General features: G+C 40.0%; 1 protein-coding gene across 6 annotated transcripts in view; it reads right to left on the reverse strand.

Moving 5' to 3' along the window:
• CDH9 (cadherin 9) overlaps positions 1–19,818 on the reverse strand; it is a 119,023-nt gene extending 99,205 nt beyond the window's left edge. For all 6 annotated transcript variants that reach the window (XM_084508382.1, XM_084508383.1, XM_084508381.1 and 3 more), the window contains exon 1: positions 19,560–19,818. The gene's annotated coding sequence lies outside the window, so the exon portion shown is untranslated. The remainder of the gene's footprint in view (positions 1–19,559) is intronic.
• Between the last annotated feature and the right edge of the window lie 669 nt (positions 19,819–20,487).

A 20,487-nucleotide genomic window follows, 5' to 3' on the forward strand; every position in this document is an offset into this window, starting at 1 on the left:
TATTATGTATCTACACCCATTATGTCCACATGCACATTATACACATTAATGTGATTCAGTGCACATACCAACTGTAGAGAAAGAATGTGAAGGGGCTGGAAAGAAAAACTGTTATCACTTAACATTGTTCCTAATTACAGAATGGTTGACCACTTTTCCCCTAGCTCATTTCCTATCCAGCTTGCAAACTGTGGTGTGGATCAGGTACTTCAGGTGTTCATACATGGGTGTGCAACTGTGTGGCAAATTCTGCTCTTTCTGGCCCTCCACAACTATCAGGTCCTGTGCTCTGCTCAGTAATGGCCATGACACTGTTTTGTCCCTTTATAAAGATTGGATCTAAATATTACTTATGTTCATGGTAACACTAATCTAAACTGAGTTGAGCCTTCTGTGAAGACCATGTGCACTTCTGTTTACCTGTACCTTACACTTAACAGCTTTCACAAAACACTTTGAAATATTTTGTTGTAATTGCTAGCTGTTAATTGGCAATTTCCAAAGGGCACCACATGAATACCAATTTACTTGGTCACTAATATGACATTGACCTTCCAGTTCACAGTAAAATGGAACCATATCATTATAAAGATATTACATATGAGGCAGTATTACTTATTTACATATCTAATTTTCTCTATTCCTAGTATTTCTTCTTCAAGATTTAATTTCAATATTGATTCTGCATCCAGTGAGAAAACCTGTTATTTGAGTTAGAAAATTGCCTTTTTTCGTGGACAGTAAGCTATAACTGTTACACTCTTTTGTACCAGTAATTAAACAGGTCTTCAAATTTAATAATAAAAGTGTTTATTCTCAGCTCAGCTGCAGTCAAAACTTAAACTTATGCAATGCAAAATTATATCCATGCAAGTTTTTTTATACATGCAAATTAAAACTACAACATTTAAAACTCATTTCTAACACTGCTATCCATACCTTTCTGTTTATTCTTCTGTTCTTCAGTGATATCAAAATCACAACCAAGTCTGAATTCTTCATTCTTAATCCCTTTCAGAACCATTTGTGTGTATTCAGTATATGAAGTATACAAACACAAGATTACTTAGGCCATGTGCCATTTTTATAAACTTCTAATCTGTTGAAAATGAAGTAGGCAGATTCATTCTAAGTTGTTTTCCTTTTAATTGTTATTTTTTACAGGCCCTGTACACATTTTCCATCAGGAAAGTGGGATTCCATCTGACAAATATAAACCTACTTCTACTAGGCATTTATAAAATTATTTATTTATTTATTTTTATGCGTTTCTGCAGAGAGAGTCTGTAGACTCAAGGGATAAAAACCACTGACTTAAAACATCGTATATCCAGTTAGTTGTTTAGTGTTGCGTTCTGTGAGAACTGGGTTCAGTGTCTTTAATTTACAAATGATAAATTGACTTTCACTTAAAGAATAGGCAATATTTTCCATGTTGGAAGAATTTTGAAATATTATTACAATTCTATTAAATAACCATTATATTTTTTGCCAGCCAGTCACTGTCAGTGGCCCTAAATGTGACAGAAAAGTATGCAGATGGGCTGATAAATGACTGTCTTAATAGGATGACAATCCGTGGATTCTGGGTGGTGCTGTGGGTACACAAACTTAGGCCAGGTTGGATCCTAGGTTTCAGTTCCTTTCCTGGCCCTTTCTGGAGGTATCTAAAGGATGGAGTACAGACATTAGTGGTTCTTAAGACATTAATCTTTCATTGTTAAAATATCAATAAAGTGTTAAGACAAATGTTAAGGCATCAATTTTTTGGACAAGAGCTCAATGTGATTTGAAATGACGGGAAGGGCCTTTACCTACTTTTGATAGAACAGTTTGGTCTCCAGAGCAAAGGGAACAGACTTTTTCACTGACATATTGTGTTGGGTCTGTCTGAGCTGGAGTCACCTTTTCCCTGCAGCAGTCCGCACAGTGCTGTACTCTGCACTCGTAGCTGGAACAGCACTGATATCACTCCAGTGTTGTGTCTATTGCTGCGTAGTGCTGGCACAGCATCAGGACTCCTTCCAAGACCCCAAGAGCCAGCAGGATGGGGGTGGGCAAGTGATGGGGAGGGGACATTGCTGGGGCAGCTGACCTAAACCAACCAAAGGGATATTCCATAACACCTGATGTCACACTCAGCAATAAAAGGGGAGGCTCTCGTGGGGGAGGGGGCTGTTCCTCCTGAACCACCACCACGCGTTTGAGGCCCTGCTTCCCAGGACATGGCCAAACATCGCTTGTTGATGGGAAATAGAGAATAATTTTTTCTCTCTGTGCTTCTGCACGGACTGATTGTTTCTTTTGTTTCTGTTTTTCCTCCCCATTCCCTTTCCCTTTAATTAAACCTTTCTCATCTCAAACCTCGAGTTCTCTGTGTTGTATTTTCTCCCCCTTCCTCTTTGAGGAGAGGGGGAGTGAGAGAGCAGTTGTGGTGGAGCTCGGCTGCCCACCTGAGTAAAACCACTACAGTCCTTTTTGGCGCCCAACGTGGGGCTCGATGGTTGAGATAACAATAGCATTGATTGAAGTATTTACAACTAACATATTGGTAGTCATAATGCTCGGTTTTCTGGTAATACTTTTCTGTGTGGATATGTTGTATGTAGCCCACTCTCTGTTTTCTTTTTTCCTTTACATCTGATCGGAGAAAGTGTTGAAGTCTGTGCTTGTTTTTTTTTTTTTTTTTTTTATCATGTTGTGCTGTAACATACTGGCCTTCAGTTTTGTTTGGTATTCAGGCCCGGCATTGTTATCCTCCTGGTCTCATGGAGATTATCTTATTGAAAATATTAAGAATTACAGCGCCTTCTTTTTTGCCCCTAGCAGTCAATCAGTGAATAATATTGGGTGTGGTGCCTTCTACTTTTCTCCCTGTGGGCTAATTACAGCAGCCTTTCAGTATCTTGGATACCCTTGGTTAGATATTATCCTCCTATTACTAGGTCTAGTGTTTGTCTTCTTCCCCAAGGTAAAGCAATTTATTAAGAGTATTATCCAAGGACCTGTCCCCAGACAAAGTTGTGGGTGGCAAGGTGTGTGGGTGGATTTGGGCAGGTACCTATCATGGTTTTCTCCTCCAATGGTTCTAAATTTCACCCCTGAACAAGTACGAAATCCAAGAAAACTGGTAGAATGTTTGAAAAATGTATGCCCTGACCCTGGCAATACTAGAGAACTCCACCAGCTTGCTGCACTCTGCTGGGGTCTGGCTTACGCCTATCAGATGTCAATTAACATTGCCCAGCACCCTCAGGGGGATAGGGAGGTTCTTGAATTTGATGATGAGACAGCACACACTGTGACCACCCCAGATGACCAACCATCTATGGTATCAGTCGCCCCTGTAGTAAAGACAAAATAGTGGAAACGGAGATCAGGTCGTTTAGTAAGGGAAGAAGCTCCTCCTACGGATGAGGGAGAAGAGGAAAAGGCAAGCAGCTCTAAAGCAGTGTTATCACGGCAACATCACGAAGAAGAGACTGAAATCATAGATGAATCAGAAACTACTCAGTCTCTATCCTTGAGTGAGCTGCGAGAAATACGAAAAGACTTCAGTCGCCATCCAGGTGAGCACATCCTCACTTGGCTGCTTCGATGCTGGGATAGTGGGGCCAATACCCAACACCTAGAAGGCAATGAAGCCAAGCAGCTGGGATCCCTTTCTAGAGAAAGGCTCATTGACAGAGTAATTGGAAGAGAGGCACAAGTTATCAGCCTCTGGAGGCGAATCCTAACAGCTGTGAAAGAAAGGTATCCCCACAAAGAGGATATTGTCTACCAACTAAACAAATGGACCACTATGGATAAGGGCCTCCAGCAGCTGCGGGAATTAGCTGTGCTGGAGATGCTTTATAGTGATTTAAACAATGCCCAGGCACCTAAAGACCCCGATGAAGTCCAATGCACAGTGTCCATGTGGCGGAAGTTTGTATGGGCTGCACCCCCAACACATGCCAGCACACTGGCAGTAATGGGTTGGGAGGAGGGGATGAGGCCAACTGTGGACAACGTGTCCAATCAACTTCATAAATATGAAGAAAATCTCTCTGCCCCAGTACGGGGCTGCATTTCAGCTGTGGAGAGACTGTCCCAATGGTTAGATGAACACATAGCTTCGTCCTCACCTAGACAGAAAAATCTTTCAGCCATCAAGCACCAGCAGTCCCCGGCTCAAACAAGGGAGAATCCAGGACGCACACCACGAGGTACTTTGTGGTTTTATTTACGTGACCACGGGGAAGATAAGTGGGACGGTGAACCGACCTCGGCCCTAGCTGCTCAGGTATGTGAGCTACGGAAAGATACAGCAGCAACAAAGAGGGTCCCTAGGAGGATTGCTGCCCCAGTTTCTGTTGGACAGTCCCCCAGAGGCAGTAGAAGGAATAGTATTACTCCTGACCCTGACAAAAAGACTTCTGCTTCACATTTGGAAGAATTAATTGATAGATGCTCCGACCAGAACTAGTGGGGCCCTGCCTCTGGCCAGGTAGAGGAGAGGGACAACCGGATTTACTGGACTGTGTGGATTCGATGGCCTGGCACACGGGAACCGCAAAAATATAAAGCTTTAGTGGACACAGGTGCACAGTGTACCCTAATGCCGTCAGGCCACCCAGGGGCAGAACCCATCTCTATCTCCGGAGTGACGGGGGGATCCCAAGAGCTAACCATATTGGAAGCTGAAGTGAGTCTAACTGGGAATGAGTGGCAAAAGCACCCCATCGTGACTGGCCCAGAGGCTCTGTGCATCCTCGGCATAGACTACCTCAGGAAAGGGTACTTCAAGGATCCAAAAGGGTACCGGTGGGCTTTTGGCATAGCTGCCTTGATCACAGAGAAGATTAAGCAGCTGTCTACCCTGCCTGGTCTCTCACAAGACCCTTCTGCTGTAGGATTGCTGAGGATTGAAGAACAGCAAGTGTCAATTGCGACTACAACTGTGCACCGGCGGCAATATTGCACCAACCGAGACTCCCTGATTCCTATCCATGAGTTAGTTCACCATCTGGAGAGCCAAGGAGTGATCAGCAAGACTCATTCACCTTTTAACAGTTCTATATGGCCAGTGCGAAAGTCCAATGGCGAGTGGAGGGTAACAGTGGACTATCGGGGCCTGAATGAAGCTACACCACCACTAAGTGCAGCAGTGCCAGACATGCTAGAACTCCAGTACGAACTAGAGTCAAAGGCAGCCAAGTGGTATGCTACAATCGATATTGCTAATGCATTTTTCTCTATCCCTCTAGCAGCAGCATGCAGGCCACAATTTGCTTTCACTTGGAGGGGCATTCAGTATACTTGGAATCGACTGCCCCAGGGGTGGAAACATAGCCCTACCATTTGCCATGGACTGATCCAGATGACACTGGAACAGGGGAACGCTCCTGAACACCTGTAGTACATCGATGATATCATCGTATGGGGTAACACAGCAGAAGATGTTTTTGAGAAAGGGAAGAAAATAATTCAAATTCTCCTGAAAGCTGGCTTTGCCATTAAACAGAATAAGGTCAAGGGACCTGCACAGGAAATCCAGTTTTTGGGGGTAAAATGGCAGGATGGATGTCGCCACATTCCGACGGATGTGATCAACAAAGTAACAGTTATGTCTCCGCCAACTAGCAAAAAAGAAACACAAGCTTTCCTAGGTCTTGTGGGATTTTGGAGAATGCATGTGCCAGGCTATAGTCAGCTTGTGAGTCCTCTATATCGAGTGACTCGAAAGAAGAACTCTTTCGAAAGAGGAACTCTTTCAAGTGGGGCCCCGAGCAACAACAGGCCTTTGAACAACTCAAACAAGAAATATCTTGTGCAGTAGCCCTTGGGCCTGTCCGTACTGGACCAGCTGTGCAAAACATACTGTACACTGCAGCTGGGGAGCATGGGCTCACCTGGAGCCTCTGACAGAAGACCCCAGGAGAAACTCGAGGCCGACCTTTGGGGTTCTGGAGCCGGGGCTATCGAGGATCAGAAGCCAATTACACCCCAACTGAAAAGGAAATATTAACAGCATATGAGGGGATTCGAGCCGCTTCAGAAGCTGTTGGTACAGAAGCACAACTTCTCTTGGCCCCACGGCTACCTGTGTTACATTGGATGTTCAAAGAGAAAATCCCCACTACACATCATGCAACTGATGCTACGTGGAGTAAATAGGTAGCGTTAATTATACAGCGGGCTCGAATGGGGAAACCCAACCACCCAGGAATCCTGGAAGAGATTATGGACTGGCCAGAGGGCAGGGATTTCGGAGCACCGACAGAAGAAGTAACTCGTGCTGAAGAGGCACCACCATACAATGAGTTGCCAGAAGACAGAAAGCAGTGTGTATTGTTTACTGACGGATCCTGCCGTGTGGTAGGGAGCCATTGGAAGTGGAAAGCTGCTGTGTGGAGTCCCACACGACAAGTTGTGGAGGCCATGGAAGGGGAAGGTGAGTCGAGTCAGTATGCAGAAGTGAAAGCTATACAACTGGCCCTAGAAATTGCTGAAAGAGAAAAGTGGCTGGTACTGTATCTCTACACTGACTCATGGATGGTGGCAAATGCGCTGTGGGGGTGGCTGCGACAATGGAAACAGAACAACTGGCAGTGCAGAGGTAAACCTATCTGTGCTGCTACCCTGTGGCAAGATATTGCTGCCCAGGTAGAAAACCTGGCTGTAAAGGTACGTCATGTAGATGCCCATATGCCTAAGAATCGTGCTACCGAAGAACATCAGAACAACGAAGAAGTAGATCGAGTTTCAAAAATTGAAATAGCTCAGGTGGACCTGGACTGGGGACGTAAGGGTGAGCTGTTTGTAGCTCGATGGGCCCATGAAACATCAGGACATCTGGGGAGGGATGCCACATACAGATGGGCTTGTGATCAAGGGGTGGACCTGACCATTGAGGCCATCACGCAGGTTACCCATCCGTGTGAGACCTGTGCTGCAATCAAACGAGCCATGAGGGTAAAGTCTCCCTGGAATAGGGGGAGATGGCTTGGATTTCGATATGGTGAGGCCTGGCAGATTGACTACATCGGACCACTTCCACAAACCCGCCAAGGTAAACGTTACATACTCACCATGGTAGAAGCAACTACTGGGTGGCTGGAAACATATCCAGTAAACCATGCCACGGCCCGAAATACTATCTTGGGCCTGGAAAGACAAGTGCTGTGGTGACATGGTACACCAGAAAGAATTGAGTCCGACAATGGGAGTCACTTCCGAAATAATTTGATCACTTCCTGGGCCAAGAGACATGGCATTGAATGGGTGTATCACATCCCTTATCACCCACAAGCCTCTGGGAAGGTTGAGAGGTACAATGGACAGTTAAAAACTATGCTGCGAGCATTGAGTGCTGGGACATGGAAACATTGGGATATAAATCTACCAGAGGCCACTTGGCTAGTTAACAACAGGGGGTCTGAAAGCTGTCCTGGTCCTGCTGAATCAAAACTCCTACACACTGTGGGAGAAGCTAAAGTCCCTGTAGTGCATGTGGGGAAGTGGATGGGGAAGGCAGTGTGGGTTGCCCCTGCCATGGGAAAAGGCAAACCCACTCATGGGATTGTCTTTGCCCAAGGACCAGGGTATACCTGGTGGGTAATGCAGAAAGATGGGGATATCAAGTGTGTGCCTCAAGGAGATTTAACACTGGGAGAAAATTAATCTGTAATCCAAGTTATGTGTTGTAGGAGGACACTGCAGAACCAATGACAGGTCAACTTTGCAAGGAACCGGGCAAGTGCAACAGTGATGTGAGCTAAGCTGGTGCTGGTGTCAAGAAAACCAACTTTGCCTGCCCTGAGTGACCACTTCGACAGATGAAGCTGAAACCATCAACAGTTTTTATGAGCATTTTGGGAAAATACCTATAGAATAAAGAGAAGTACAGACATAAAAATGCTTCAATGGACAGAAAACAATGGTGATGAGAACATCTATATACTAAACTGTACCTGATTGTGACACAAATGTTATGGAATAAGGGGTGGAAGTTGTGTTGGGTCTGTCTGAGCTGGAGTCACCTTTTCCCTGCAGCAGTCCGCACAGTGCTGTACTCTGCACTCGTAGCTGGAACAGCACTGATATCACTCCAGTGTTGTGTCTATTGCTGCGTAGTGCTGGCACAGCATCAGGACTCCTTCCAAGACCCCAAGAGCCAGCAGGATGGGGGTGGGCAAGTGATGGGGAGGGGACATTGCTGGGGCAGCTGACCTAAACCAACCAAAGGGATATACCATAACACCTGATGTCACACTCAGCAATAAAAGGGGAGGCTCTCGTGGGGGAGGGGGCTGTTCCTCCTGAACCACCACCACGCGTTTGAGACCCTGCTTCCCAGGACATGGCCAAACATCGCTTGTTGATGGGAAGTAGAGAATAATTTTTTCTCTCTGTGCTTCTGCACGGACTGATTGTTTCTTTTGTTTCTGTTTTTCCTCCCCATTCCCTTTCCCTTTAATTAAACCTTTCTCATCTCAAACCTTGAGTTCTCTGTGTTGTATTTTCTCCCCCTTCCTCTTTGAGTAGAGGGGGAGTGAGAGAGCGGTTGTGGTGGAGCTCGGCTGCCCACCTGAGTAAAACCGCCACACATATCACCCCATGGTGTAGAGTATGACCTTTTTTTCCACAGTTCTCTCAGAATGGAGCACCATTTAGAAGCTCCTGCCCCCTCCACTGTCCATTCCTTTCTTCACATTTCAAGTCTCTTTGACCCCATGAAAATCAATAACCAGCCAGCCCAAATCACAGCAAGAACACAGCAAAGCCAGGTGCTACAGAAGGCAGTGAGAGAAGACCCTAGAGAGGGGCACAGAGTATAAGAGATAAAAGTTGGAAATGTACTGCTGTAATATTGAAGGTACTTTTGGTTATTAGCATCATGCAGATTAAGATTCTACTGGGATCCTGAGGTACTTCTGGTCACTAGTAGAAGAAATCATAATGCACCTAACTCTCACTAGTAAGTCAACTTCAACTTTTTAATTACAATAATTGTCTCCATAAATATATACATATATATGTAAGTAGAGCACATGTATGTTCTTGCATCTAAATATTGATTTTTACACTGATTATGTTGGAATTTCTTTCACATGTAATTTCACAGAACTGCAAAAAAATAAACCAAATGAACACAGATGAATACTTTTTATTAAAATCTGAGTGAGATAAACTCCAAGAATTAACACCTATTCCTAACATTAATTAATATGGCTGGCAAAGTATTAAGATTTATCAATTCTTAGACAGAACAGTTTCGCATACCATATGGTAATATTCCATTTCTTGCGGGAAGAAAAAAAAAAAAAAGCAATCTATGCTATCTCTAAAGATGAACTCCCCTATAGTTACAGGGCAAATAACTCTTCCTCATTTAAGGATAAGTACTGGTAAGTACTGGGATAGGTACTGTTTGTCACCCATGCCTGAGACAACAATTGTTTGTAAATGAAGATGGTAGTTACATACTATGACAATCTTTTTTATTTAAAGCTTAACACCGACAGTTTTGTATTTTATCAATAGGATAAGAAATACTAGAATATTTCACTTAGTGCACCTCAGAATTAACCAGTGTAGACTACATGGAGCGGTAATAGAGCATGTCTATATCTTCCTTATTCCCTTCAGATACTCAAGAGTGGCCATTGTTGCGGAAACTTTAGCTTAAAAGGATCATCACTTGACCTGTGAATTAGCAGGATAAAGTTAAACTTCAAGATCAAAAAAGTAAAGTAGTAATAAGAAGCCAACTTTGCATTTGCACTATAGAAGGGCATTTAAATGAAAGATAGCAGAAATACTGTTTAGTCTACCTTGGGTTTGATCATTTAGATAAACATGAAGTAAGACTGAAAATTGCATTTTAGCAACAAGATTCCCAGTTTCCTAGATGACTATGCCTTGAGGTAAGAAACAGTGAGACAAGCTGAAAATCCCATTTTGAAATAGTCACTTAAATTTTCTGTAGGTAGGAACTTTAGAGTAAAAATTGATACCTCACTGAAGGTAACCTCTTATCACAGAATCACAGAATCACAGAACTGTAGGGGTTGGAAAGGACCTCGAAAGATCATCGGGTCCAACCCCCCTGCCAAAGTAGGTTCCTCTGAGCAGGCTGCCCAGGTAGGCGTCCAGACAGGCCTTGAATATCTCCAGAGAAGGAGACTCATATGCTGCATCAACGTAGGTGGATTAGTTTTCATTTCCTTTTCCGGGGAATTATGGCCTTAATATAAAGTTATTGACTGAAGTAGAAATTCTTTATCCTTTCAAGATTTTCCTTCTGGACTAATAGTGTAGGTAGAGCAGCTGTTTCACTGTGATTTCCTCTGATATTCACCAGTCTAGAACTGTTGTTAAAGTACACAAATATGAAATCACCTGCTAAGCTCTCACTCTGTTGGGTTTAAAAGGCAAGGTTTTGGTAGTCCAGGCACTGCAGGGGTGGCCTCTGTGAGCAGAGTCCAGTAGCTGCCCCATGTGAGATCAGAGACAGCTCCAGCTGGCTCCAAAAGGGACCCACTGATGGCCAGAGATGAGATGGGTAGGCATCTGGGAGAGAAGATTGAAGGAAGAGAAGAAACAGCTGGGCAAAAGCAGCTGGGGGAGAGGAGTGATAAATAGCCCTGCAGACCCCAAGGTGAGTGCAAAAGGAGGGCAGAAGCAGAAGTTCCTCTGTGGCCTGTGGAGAGGCCCATGGTGGAGTAGGCTGAGTCCCTGCAGCCCATGTAGAGCAGATCTCTACAATGCAGCCAGTAGAGGAGCCCCTCATGGGGTAAGGAAAGAGAGTGATCATGAAGGAGCAGCAGATGATGAAGTACAAAATGCAACTCCTGTCCCCCGTTCCACTGTGCTGCTCAGGGGAGGGCATAGAAGAGAGTGAATGAGGGGGAGAAGGTGTTCTTAATTTGCATTTAATTTCTGCTTCAGTCTCTTATTAATAGGCAATAAATTATACCAATTGCCCTAATTTGATTCTGTTTTGCCCATGACAGTAATTGGTGAACAATCTCCCTATCTTTATCTCAACCCTTGAGCACTTTTAATCATATTTTCTCCCCCTCTTCCTGTGAGGAGAGGGACTGAGAGTGTGATTGTGGTGAAGTTTAGCTGCCCACTAGGGTACTACTACCATGCTCGCCAACCCAGAGCATATGAGCATTTTACCTCACCTACTATTGGGTAAAATCTATTCCACGTTATAGTGCAAGTACATGTGAGTTTCATGGCACTGATGCTATGCACATAAACAATATATCTATGTCTAGATCTATATATCTAAGTCTATATGGATGCTAATATCATCAAAGTCAGGTATATAGAGACATACATATGTAGGTCTTGATATCAATAGAGATATATACATACGCATATATATGTGTGTGTGTTTTCACAAGCAATAAAATTTCAGTATTTCTTTATTGCCTCCTAAATTCATGGTCTGACTAGCATGAAATTTAATTTGTGCTAATCAACTTGAGGTGAAGCAGAAAATTAATATGAATCATTTATTTTTCTTTCTACACCAATGTTCCCCTAGTTATGTTCCCTAAAAGCATGTATTTGCAGATTTCAGCTCTCCTTCTGTACAAATTAATTATTTGGATCCTGTTGGCACAGAAGGCATTTAGACAAACTACAGTATTCAACAACAGTTCTTTTTGGTCTTGTCTGTGGTGTAGCAGCCCACAGTATGGCATTTAAAAAGATCTCGAATCAAGTAATCCAGAACCTTATGCTGATTTATACAAATCTTTATATAGCTCCAGGTTCATGATTTCTCTCATGTAACTTTGAAGTGGGAGCCTTTCTTCTTTCTTTCTCCAGAGAACGGATGAATCTTTATATCAAGATGGCAGGTTTCCTTTTAGTGACTTTGGGCATGTTCCTTAACACTCACTTGTGGTTGCTACAATTACTGTCATAGTTTTTAATGTCGGAGACTCCCATCTATAGATCCTAGGAAAGTGCCCAGTGACATAAACAAGGCATAGTTGCTGTTTCAAACTACCTGGGCTTTCATAAAAATATCACTTAGGTTGTCGTCCTAATCTTATATAATTTTTTGACTCTCAAAAGCAGTGACACTCTTTCTGAACAGAAGATCCTCTTTATATTATGAGACCTGGAACATTAAGCCTTTTGTAGTTAGTGCTTAAGTCTCAATTTAGTCCTGCTCAAGGCTCCAAATGTGAGCATCTGCTACTCCTAGTGTGCTGCACATACAGATATGTACAGAAACTGCATAAGAGATTTCTGTTTTTATCTGCAATTTCTCAGAAATCTTTAGACATGTTTTCTTTGAAATCATCATTCGTATATTCCTTGCCTTTAATGAATACATTTCTTGAATAGTCAAATGGTCTTGTGTCTGTGTATAGCAGTGCAGTTCAATATTTAAATACTTAGTCAATATAATCCTTACAAGTAATTTTTAAAAATCTACCTATTGGACGTGTAGTTTTTTAGTTTTGGGAAAGCATTATGAAATAAAATCTGAACATGCTGTGGACAGAAAAAACATGGAGGACTTTATATTTTTGAGACATTTATCTGTGGAGCAATGTTATAGGGGACTGTTAAACAAATTTGGTCTAAAATTTAAATGAGAATTGTATGAATGTAAATTCAAATGGCAAATAAATAATTGGAGATAATACCTTTGGCAGGAGTGCTAAATCTTTTCTTCTAGCAGTGCTAATAGGTATGCATCTGGATGAGCAACAACATTAAGCACACTCCTTATCCATTACCTGTTAGATTCAACCTTTTCAGGTCTATGTCAAACAGCATGAATAAGCATCTTTTATTTTACTTTTTTTCTTTTCCAAAAAAAAACTTAATTCCATAGTGCAGTCTAGCCACTTCCTAACTTATTCCCTTTTTGATTTCCAGAGAGTTCTTTTTCACTTTTCTGAATGCAAACTTTAAGGAAAAGTTCTCAGACAGTAATTTTTTGATGACTTGTAACTTAAAGCAGCTGTAGGTAGTTTCTGGAGAGCTTCTCTTTAATCGCTTAAAAACATAAATAAATAAAAATATCCTGAATTACATTAAATACATGACTAATAGTTCTGTTTTGAACATTGTGTTGTTTGCTGCAGTTTTGCCTTCATGAGTAGGATTTATCACTAGGATTATGAATGGAAGAGCAGGCAGCATCAGTATGTTGCATTATATTGAAATACGACCCATATTTGTATAACATTGCAAAACTTGCAACTTGAAGTCATATGTAAGTTCTCAGCCTTGATACAATTGCTACTAATTCTGCTGCTATTAGTATTACTATTGCTACTACTACTAATAATAATAGAATAATATTGTCAGTTTCATATGTAAAGAAGGTCCATCTCTTTGAAGGAAAATCAAAAGAGAAATTTATTTTCTTTAGAACAGAAAGGGTTTTTACTTACTGTTTACCTCTTGGAAAGATACAAATGCAATCGAAAAGTATGTCTTGGTTAGGAAATAAGGCATATATCACACAGATTTAAAACTACTAGATTTTAAAGATCTAACTCATCTTCTCATAATCCATGGGATGCAGATCACAGAATCACAGAATTTCTAGGTTGGAAGAGACCCCAAGATCATCGAGTCCAACCTCTGACCTAACGCTAACAGTCCCCACTAAACCATATCCCTAAGCTCTACATGTTTTAAAGACTTCCAGGGATGGTGACTCCACCACTTCCCTGGGCAGCCTGTTCCAGTGTCTAACAACCCTTTTGGTAAAGAAGTTCTTCCTAACATCTAACCTAAAACTCCCCTGGCACGACTTTAGCCCATTCCCCCTCATCGAGTCACCAGGCACATGGGAGAACAGGCCAACAAAGATATGTTGTTGTTATGTTATCCATGATAACAACAAAGAAAGAAGAGTCCATATTAATTTTAAGATATATTTCCATTTTTCAACAAGTCTGTATTCTCATTGGAGGTAAAATTTTCTTTTACATTTGGGAAGCAAATGTAAGGATTACTGCAAATCTTGCAGGAAATAAGAAAATATTTTCTGTAATGTAATATTCTTATTATTACTCTGAGGAAAATATAAATTTTTATCAGCTAGAATCATTATGAAAACACGGATTCAGCACTCTGAGTAAGGGAGATACACAGAAGTAATTTCACTGGCTTTGGTGGGACTAGTCTTATGTTACTCATTCTGAATAAGGACTCCAGAACCTGGCACAAGCACAGTTCTCATGACAAATAATTTAATCTACTACAAGAATTATTTTTAAAATACCTATTTGTCTCTGTTTTTGTTTTCTGCTCCTACAAAGACAGAATCCTTTCCATGAGATTTCCCACAATCTGCACCCATGCTTTAAAATTCAGGATAAAAGAAAGAATGTGTTTCCAATAGTTTCTTATTGCAAACCTCAGTATCTGATTCCATTATTATAAAGAATTATGATAAAGAATAACGTAAAAAAATGAAAGTATTCTAATAAAAAATAAAGCATAGTAGGCAACAAATTTCAACCAGAAACTTGCACTACAAGCTTAAGTAAACCCATTTTAATCTACTGATTTCTTAAATCTTTTATAATTCTTCTTATAATTTGCCTGTGTTTATGTATATAAATGTGTCTTCAGGTATATATATGAAAAAAATCTATTAATGAGCTGGAGTTATTCTGATTTGTTAAATTTGTGTACGAGCAGTTTACTGATACCCTTAAATCACATAAAGCCTATAACTTTTGTATTTAAACATGTTAATTTTAAATTGTACTGTGCCTTTTTTTTTTTTTTTTTTTTTTCTAAATAGAAGTAGTGAGATTAACTTTCCCCTTCTCCTGAGCACACACTGTTTTTACTTTACCTCTTTGTCATCTCTTCAGGAACAAATAGTGAATGACGGAATATAGATGAAACAAAGAACAACTATGTCAGTAAGATCTTGATCTGAAGATGTCAGATCATTATACTTTTTACATTTCCTTTACTGAACAATCTTATCCAATGTGTTGTTTTATTGAATTATTTTTTGAGAGGTGTCAAAATATAAATGCCAAATTCTGCACCTATGCTTATCAATGTAACTGATCATTATTTTCTGAAATTAGTGGATTATTTTCTGAAATTAGTGGATAAATCTATATATTGCTGGATACAATGTGTGCATGAATTATTAATTGCCTCCAATGGAACAATTAAAGACTAAGCAAGCTGAGATCATCTCCTTATGAAAATCAGTGTGTAGTTTGTTTGATAATGATGAAAAGGCTTGCTGTTTCCATCCCCAAACAAACAAACAAAAAAAAAACATTAGCCACAATTTTCTCTATTTTACTGAATCTTTTGTTAGATATCATTAGGCATCACTTATAAAGAACATGTTTTGATTTTGGAAAAACAATTTAGGAGCTCATTCTCAAAATATTATACACAGTGGGAAAACAATTTCAGTATTTCTTGGAAAACTGGGGTCTCTGTACAATGACAAGCATGGCCCAACACTAATATTCTTTCAGGCAAAATTTTCACAAAGCTGGTGGTTATTTCCCTTTACTAGGGTTTGTGAGGTCAGAGAAGCCTGAATAACATTTAATGCCTAGAAAATTTATACTTAGATAAACCTCCGTGATATTTGCATTTTCATGTCAGAAGATTCTAATATCAGACCTACATTTGTGTGAGACAGGGAAAAGCGAATCTAATATGATGCTGTCTTCAGGTTGTTTTTACTCTTACTACTAAGAGGTATGAAATTTAAATATAGAAATTTACTTTTAATAGGAAAATTTTGTAAAAAATTTGTAATGTAAAAATGTAAATGTAAAAATACTGGCCATTATTTGAGGCATTCCATTTTGCAGTTGTAGAAATATATTTCAAAGGAAAAATTAAAGGCTGTTTGTAGTAATATTTAAGTACTCCAGGCACATTTATTTTCATGCATATCAGTGCACTTGTGTATGGGAAAGCAGAGGCCCAATTCCAGCCCTGGCTCTGCCATGGAGCTGTTGAGAATGAGTCACCTGAACCCTCTGTGCAGCAGTCTCTGTTTATGGGATGAAGACAATACCACCCATCTCCTGTTTTGAGATTGCAGAATGAAGGCTAGAAATATCACTCTTCACATTTTTTCTTTTCTATAATTACACTATGCATTCAAAAATTATTTATTTCTGAAACATCGTCATTTTAGAGCTTTCTTATAAGCTGCAGTATATATGCAGTATTAGTCTTTTTGTCCCTGAATTTAGAAAAAACATTTTCCTTCAAGTAAAGCATGCCCAGTTTTGCTAGAATTTTCTGCTGTAAACACATACTGCAATCTGGTCAAGAGTGGTCCATCCTGTTCGGTCATGGCAGGCAAGTAGGCCTCAGTGCCACTGGATGTTTTATCACAATCGGTTGCTGAAAAACAGCAGAGTAACTTGCCTTTTGCCACTCAGCGGTTTACTATTTGTTTAAAACACAAAAGAAGAAAGTTATTAAAATGACAATTGAGTGCTTTTATGAGAATTCTTTCTTTCATAGCTGAGAATCATTTCCTCTTTCTTTATTTTCCTTTTCCTCTCAAGCCCTTTTAGCAAAATTTGGGATTTATTCCCACAAATGACTTTCCATAAACTCTCTCACTTGCATACAGAACGCAGTTAGCTTTCACTCAGACATCCCTATTCATGTTCAAATATTTGCACTTCTGCAGATAACATTTGCATGTAACACCTGCTACAAGCCTTAGAAATTCAGAAGGCTTTCTGATATGAGTGGGAGAGGCATTTTGGTCTAGGCTTTTGCTCCAGTTGCCTTCTACAGTTAAATATCACTGACTGCATGAAAGGAAACTATAAAATTGTATGTATGATGTTTTCTTATATCCAGGTCTGTGTAGTCCAGTTTTGTTGCAAACGTAAGATTTGTGCAGGAATCAGGAGATGTTTTAAACAGTGTTCATTACTGAGTTTTGATTTCCATTAAGGTCTTGCTGCATTTCCAGAAGAGTTCACAAAATTAGGAGAAGATGAGGGGAAAGGATAATAGTTCAATATTTTGGTTCATCTGTAAAAATAGATAAAAGATTGTGTGTGATTTATTCTATAATACATCCAAAATCTTAAGTAATAATTGTTCCTTCATGCATCCTATTATTGTCAATCTTTGGACAGTATCAGGAGATATCCATCTACCTTTCTTTATCTCCTGAACAAACTCTTCCTCAAAAGAAATTGTGAGTCCTGTTGCTTTTGACCTTTACCTCTCAACGCTTTTGCCAGTAGATTCTCTGCAAACCATCTTGTGGGGTTTCAGAAACCATTTCCTGGTGTCAGGATGTAAATGACTGTCAGAATTCAGTTGTGTAGTTATTTCTACAACATTGTGGGTAATAACATTTAAACTGGTGTATTTAAACTACTGTATTTTGTTTGGTGGATAAGCTGGGTAATGAAATCATCCTCACTGGCTGATTCAGTGATCAGAGTGCTTACCTGCCAACCCAAACACCTTGCTGGGTGCAACAGAGCAGCAGCTAGTTGAGATCCCCCAAATGAGCTAAGTGAGCTGCTGTCTGGAGAGAAGGACACTTTTGGAATGGACTTTTGGAATGGTCACTTCTGCAAACAAGTGTGAACATGGTGAAAACCTGAAGCGCTCTGAACATGGATCTGCACAAAACAGATGGCAGGGCTGTTTCAATCCACAGTTTCTCTCCAAACTTCTTTTTGTGTTTAGGTGATACACACTAGATACTTACAAAACACTATTTTTCTGTAATAATGATTGTAACAAAGAATCTGAAATTAAATACTCTACTTTGCTCACACAAACATATGAAAAACTTTGATTGTTGAAATCTCCCCATCAAGATTAGAAAGACTTGACAACTTTTTGGGGTAAAACTTTAGCGTCTACTAACAAACTAAAGTATTTCCGGATTTAAAATTAGTCTTATTTATCTAACTTAAAATAATAATAATAATAAATATTTATTTGCTCCATATGCATTTGATTATATAATGTGATCCTGTAAAAGTGTTATATCTTTGTTAACAGAAAATGTCATTATCTGTCAGCATATTTAATGTTATCTTGAATTCATATTATTACATAGTGAAGGTAAAATTACAGGACAATATATTTTATCTGTAAAATTGACAGATAGCAGTAAGACTGTATTACAACCTAATGTAATTCTATAGAGTTAACAATAATCATAGAAAAGATATAACATGAGACATCTAAATATTTAATTAGTCCATTCTCACTTTTTGGAACACACATTAACATTTAAATGTGCAAAATGACTTGACAACTGATTTTTGAAGTGCTGTCATTAACGAGTATTATCATAACCATCAATATTATTTATTAAACAACACATTTGATCCCATTAGCAAAATTATAGCAAGTATTACTCTTTTCTTTTTATCCATATTTGTCCTTATCATGAGAAACTGGTGCAATACTCAACAACAGAGCACAAACCTGCTGTGATTTAAGCAAATCATTAGTTTTGTCACTGACTGTAATCAGAACAAGACTCTTTGATTGTAAATTTGTCTCCTGCAAATGGAAAGTATCCTAATCAAACTACCATTCTATTTTTCTGACCTGCTACTTAAATCTGTTTGTGAGAAGGCAAGTGGCTACTGTATGCACTTTGCTGTACAACTGCAAGGGATATCGATTTCTTTATAGTTCATATGCATCATTCTTTGTTTGAAGCACCTCTGCTCAGTGAAATCAAATGGATGTGACTGCCTGTTCCTTGCATGTGGAAAGAAAAAGCAAAATGGCATTCACTGGGCAATTGCTTTCTGCTGGTTACTTCAAAATCAAGTGGTCAGTTTGGCCTTAATGCTTTCTGCACTACTCTCTGTAGCCTGGTAAGGCTACTTCTGGAAAACACCCTTATACTTTTAGCCCGTTGACTTTGACTTACTGTGCTGAATATCCAAAAGAACACCTGCCTCGGCTCTCAATCTTTCTGAACCTTGAGTTTTCCCCTTGATGTGACATATACAAAAATACTATTTTCTCTACCACTATAGGAAAAGAAACAAAACAAAAACAAACAAACAAACAACAACAACAAAAGCACCAGTACTATTCTTATTAATAGTAAAAACCTCTTCATCCTTCTTAACTGGGTTTGCTTTGACTAGATGGTTTCAGTAAAAACAGAGGTAAAAGACAGAAAAGGATTATAGTTTCCATCTGTACAAGTGAAAAAAAAAACACCCCCCCAAAGAAGTTAGACTATATTGTTACAGTTGTATTGCAGTAAAAAAAATGATGAAAGTAATACTCTGTCTAACAGTATTGACAGATAGCATGCATATTAATAGATTTCTAATACGTACAAGAAGTTGTAATATATACAGCATCAGAAGTTTAGATTTCAGTAATCCAGTATGATTATTTTAATTCCTTTCTCAAAGGTGCTCTTCTGACCTCCTCCTTCCGCCCCTACTCCCCCCCCCGAAAAAGTGTCTGTAAAGGGTTATTCATCTGTTGGCCATTTTGAAGAAAAATCTGCTTTTTTTGCTGCCAGCAATTTCTCTGCTAGGGAAAGTTAATCTACTCACCGTGTCTGCCAGCGTGAGCCTGTCTCTGTCCGTCCAGTGCTGCTTCTCTACCTGCTTCTTCCCTTCTGCCTCGTACTGTATCTCCAGTGCTGTGTGTGCTTGCATCTAACTAGGGCTGCCTCTCTCCCAGCATCACTTTTAACTCAGGCAGCCAGGGAGCTGAAGCCAAAGGGACTCTGTATCTGATTGGTTTCCATTCAGTGCCCCTGATTAATAAGAATCGTCCCTCACTGAGAGAGATGTTGCTGCTGATAGAGCTGCAGTGCTCAAGAAGAGGAGGTTTGGGGCTGGGGGGGGCGTGGGGGGGACCAGCTTTGCCAGCCATACAGTGATTTGCAAGCGAATGCAGTGGGAGGGTTCAGAGAGGAGGGCTTTGTTAAGGACCCTCTTATTAACTGAGACTTAAATACAGAGACTCATGCTACTAGCTCAGTTTGATCTGTTTTCTGTTTTAATAATAAGGAGAAGGTCATGCCCATAACCTGTGAATTAACTGGAGAAAAGATTTACCCTAATTATCTACAGCAGCAGTTCAGTGCCATTTGTGTGCACATATTCATTGAAGAATGCAAAATTATCTCATACCATTATAGTGAAAAATGATTTGAAGTTGAAAGAAAGCACAGTGGAGGAGATTTCCTCTTGTACTAAATAGGTTTACAGCACCAGTGTCGCTTACAGCTGTTGATAATGATAGGCTTGTTACTGTATCTGAAAGTGAACATAATGTAAAGTTGCAAAGGATGTTTCAGGAATTATGGTTAATAATGTTCGTGTCATTCACAGACATATATGGTTTTGCCAGTCACACAAATGAAATTTCCTGCTTCCTGGTACAGTCTGTTTGGATATGAGTAACCACTGCTCCCCGCAATGTTACCACTGCGCAATATTGCAAAATATTGCAATTTGCTTGAACCACTTCAAG

The sequence above is a fragment of the Aythya ferina genome (genome assembly GCF_964211825.1).
Source record: "Aythya ferina genome assembly, chromosome: 2".
NCBI classification, from domain to species: Eukaryota; Metazoa; Chordata; class Aves; order Anseriformes; family Anatidae; genus Aythya; species Aythya ferina.